This window comes from Mus musculus, chromosome 1 (assembly GCF_000001635.26).
Source record: "Mus musculus strain C57BL/6J chromosome 1, GRCm38.p6 C57BL/6J".
Taxonomy (NCBI): domain Eukaryota; kingdom Metazoa; phylum Chordata; class Mammalia; order Rodentia; family Muridae; genus Mus; species Mus musculus.
The window spans coordinates 185,025,267-185,029,825 of NC_000067.6; positions in this window are offsets into that span (position 1 = coordinate 185,025,267).

Consider the following 4,559-nt stretch of genomic DNA (forward strand, 5'->3'; position numbering starts at 1 on the left):
AACTGGAGACTGGAGGCTCTTTAGTGGGACCAATTTGAGAAAGGGCTGGGAAAAGCACAAAGGAAATGGAGTTACCCAGTTTTCTGAGAGTCCAGAGTAATATGGACACTCTACTGTGGCCCATCTGTCTCCTGAGTGCAGAGGCAACATGACTAGCCAGCTGATCCCGCCACCATGCCTCCCTGCCTCTACTGTGATTTTTTCACCACCATGATAGACGATATCTCTTTAAACTGTAAGCCAAAATAAACCTTTTCGCCTTTAAGTTGCTTTTGTCTGGGTGTTTTATCACAGCAGCCAAAGGAATGAATGAATGAATGAATGAATGTTTCTCACCTGAATGTTCATAGAAAGAAAAACGAGAAATATGCTTTTCTATAATGGCTTCAAATATTAGGTGTCAGGACACCCTGCTCACGGAGGTGTTCCTTGAAGGCTGTTACCTGATATAAGAATGGGCAGTGCCCGCCTTCCACAGCGCTGCATAAGCATCATCGATTTCAGGTTAATCTATGTCATTTATCCAGCGACTGCTGTATCTGTGTGTTCTGCATCCTGTCTTACAATCTCAACGTAAATTAAAATTTAATGCTTCTTTTATATTAAATATTTATACTATGCAAACTTATTCTCGACAGATCTGTGACTTTTTCTTTTTTCTTTTTTCTTTTTTAGAAAAAGGATCGTTTCCAATAAAAAAAGAAAGAAAGAAAGAAATGACGAGAGATTCTCAAACCGTGTCACAATCAAATAAGCAAAAGTCGCTCATGTAACCTTCATGAGCATGAAAGTAGAAGGCTCTTTTTCATAGAACGCCCTGGGGTTCTCTGTCCAGAGTTAAAGACGGAATTACTCCGGAATAATTGAGGTCAAGAGCACAGAGACCTTGTAAAACACACAGTGTGTGTGCTTCCGTTGTCTAAGCACGTCTCGTCAGTGTGGGATTTTTCATATTACCGTGCAATGTAACGACAGTAGGGACTCTATTTAAGGGGCTGGAGAGATGGCTCAGAGATTATGAGTACTTAGGACTCTTAAAGAGAAACTGGGCTCCGTCTCCAGTGCCTACATGCAACTCACAACCACCTGTAACTCTGACATACACACCTGTGCACAAGCACGCACACATCAATGAAAAGGACATATTCAACACTTTACATTTCAATTTTGGCTCTGTAACATCATTCTCCAAATTAAGAGTTGTGAAAAAGAAAAAAAAAACACCAAAAATGTTTTTATTGATAATCTTTGTATGGTTTTGATGTCCTAGTTTACTTCTTTCCCCTCTTTTGAAAGAGCCAAGGCGTTGTTCACGCGAGGCGGGCACTCGGCTGCTCAGCTAGAGCCCCGGGCCATCCATGTCATGTTTATGTGACCGTGTAAAACATTTCCTCCTTCTTTAAAAATATTCCAGTTGTGCCGTTCTTGTTGTGACATCTTTATGAAGGGGATGGTAGAAATTGAGCCTTAAATATGAGATCTTTCCCCATGTCACATCTTCCACTGTTCCAGGCATCCCTGCTGTTTGTAAATGGTACTCAGAGGGGGGTTAGACGTGGGGAGGAGCTGGGAAGAGGTACATGCCCATGATGGAAGTGAGCGCAGTAATTTGGAGGCCACTAGAGTTTGAGTTTAGAGGCCTCCCAGGGAAGGCTCTGGAGGCAGCATCCGTGAGGGAGGAGCGGGAGGAGGGACTTGTTTCTCTCCAGGCTTTGTACTGAATGCTCTCCTTTGTTGCTTCCAGGAGTTATCCCGACATGGTGGCTTTTGAAGTCATTTTGGATGTGTTTCTGTACTGAGATGAGACTTCCTGTGGCCACCCAGGGCATTGCCTGTCTCTGCAGCTTCCTTTATAGTCTTTTGCTAACTCTGGCAGCTCTTCGAATTTCTACAACAGGAAAGCCGCTCCTGGGGCATCAGTATGCAAGGTAGATTTTGCTGACTTTCCTGGTGGAGACAGACAGATGATAGCTCCATACGGTGGATCGCTTCCATGTCTCTTCTCCCTCAGATTTTCCCCATTCTCCATGTTCTCCCGAATCTGACTATCCTTGAGTCCACCATTCTCCTAGACATCCAAGTGGAGCACTTTTTTTTTTATCTCCATTGGCCACTTTTTTATCTCCATGACCAAATCTCCTAACAGAAGCAACCTGAGAGAGGGAAGATTTATTTTGACGCAGAGTTTTCCAGGCTTGAGTCTGCCATGGACAGTTTGATCACAGACAGAGAGAAAGCAAGGAAAGAAAAGACCCTCACTTGGCCTCGGTCTCCCTGGTGATCTTAAGCCTCATCAAACTGACAGTGACAATTATGCATCTCCAGAGTATGTAGGAGTGCATTTTACTAGCACATAAAATCCAAGAAGGAAAATCAATCATATTTCAATTATTTATGATTGCAGTTGTGTAGTCCATTTTTCTGGCATGAATATGAACCAAATCCCCATTGTATCTCTGGACTGCCTGTCTATGCCGTGTCAGTGCATTCTAATTTTAAAGGGGCTCTTGTGTCATAAAAGTTTGAGCAACTGTGTGGTAAGATGTATGGCAGAGAGCGTCATCCCCAAACCCAAGTCTACACAGGAAGAGTCAGGCAAAAGTTGGATCACGTGGTCAGTTCCGAATGGTAAGTCATGTAAGTGGGGAGGCTAAGAATTCATTCAGTGTTCGTTGTGCTCCTGCCCTGAGCCATACACAGCACAGGATGCTGGGACTCACTGTGAAACAAGACAGGCAAGGCCACCTCCCTCCAGAAATCTGTGATATGATGGGGAGACAACCACCACACAAGCTCAGACAGGATGTGCTTGTGTAGCAGGTGCGTTACAGGTGAAGTGACTATCCAACGTTTACTGGAGACCGAAGACGGGTGGGGGTGGGGAACAGAGTCTTCAGAGCGGAGGTCACAGCATTGGCGACAGGAGGCACTAAAGGAAACAGGCAGTGTGAGGGGTCAGAGGAGCTTAGGCCCGATAGGCTGTCATATGCCTGGCTTCTTAGCATTCAGGAGGAGGAGGCAGGAGGCTGCTGTCTTGGGCCACACAAAGAGACCCTGTCTCAAAAACTGAAAGATGGAGGAATAGAAGAAGGAAGTCAGGGATGGGATGGAAGAAAACTTCATCTGGGGCTGGAACACTGAAAGAACGGAGAGTGGCAGGGCAGGTATGGTCCCAGAGGTGGCTAGACTAGAAAGACCCATGTATGACTCTGCATCTTTTTGTTGTTGTTTGACACAGGGTCTCTCTACATAGCTCTGACTGTCTTAGAACTCACTATGTCGACCTTGCTGTGTAGACCAGACTGGCCTAGAACTCACAGAGATCTGCCGGCCTCTGTCTCTAAAGTGCTGCGAATAAAGGCGTGTGCCATCCTTAGGTTTTTAAACCCTCTGTAATGAATTCAGTTCATCTCTTGCTTCCTCCTGCTCAGCTGACACCAAGCCTCAGTCCAAGTTCATGCTTGCGTTCTGACCACACTCTGTCCTGCTAGAGACCCAGCAATCTGGGCTGCCTGGCTGTCACCCACAGAACCTAACAAGTCTCCAACAGCTTAGAGGGCTGTGTGGAAGAAAATGGTGAGGGACTGACTGACCATCTCACCTAGGAGGTGACAGTGAGTTCTTTTTTTTTTTTTTTGTCCTTTTCCTCTTTGCTCCTTTTGCCTGATTGCTGCTGTTCACCCAGGCTTTCTAAGCTGTGTCTCCAGTATCCCACCAAGGCAGTTTCCAGCTAAGAAGACTGTAAAGAACATGTGCTAGTCACAGAGGGCCTGGGTTTGCATGAAGGGAGCTCACTTGGTGATGTAGTGTCCTGTGTTCAAGCCCTGTCTTACTGCCTTGCTTCCCGACCCTGGCCTGTTGGCCCATCTGGCCACAGAGGTCTCCTTTCCTCAGTAGGCAACAAAACATTCTAGATATCCCAGCATGCCCCACCCCAAAATGCAGGAAGGGTCAGTAAACAGACTACTCATTAGAAAAGATCCATGGTGTGTATGTCTGGGGGGGGGGGTGTATGTGGGCGTGTGTGGGTGTGTGGCTAGAGAGAGGTGTCTCACTATCGAAGAGCCCTTGCTGTTCTTGCAGAGGACACAAGTTCAGTTCCCAGCACCCACATGGCAGCTCATGACTATCTGTAGCTACAGTTCCAGGGGATTCGATGCCTTCTTCCAGTCTCCATGAGCACCACACTCAACTAGTACACACTCACACACTGAAGCAAACAACTCACACACATAAAACAAACCTTTTTTTATTTAACAGAAAAGACCCACAGACAAAGACCAAGAGACCTGCATCCACGGAGAGAGCATAAGCAGTCATGGAGGGAAGAGCACACTCACACATCATAACATGAGGCATTCCATTCCAGCCAAAGTGTATATCACAACTGGTGTGGGTGTGTGTGCGCTCGCGTGCCTGCGCAAACTTGAAATCCTAGTGGAAGCTGACACTAAACACTTGGAGGCATTGTGAAGTAGAATCAAATGTATTTTTCTCTCTCTCCGTGCTGGAGTCAGCTCCCAGGAACCTCCTCTGAGAACAGCTGATGTCTGAGCATG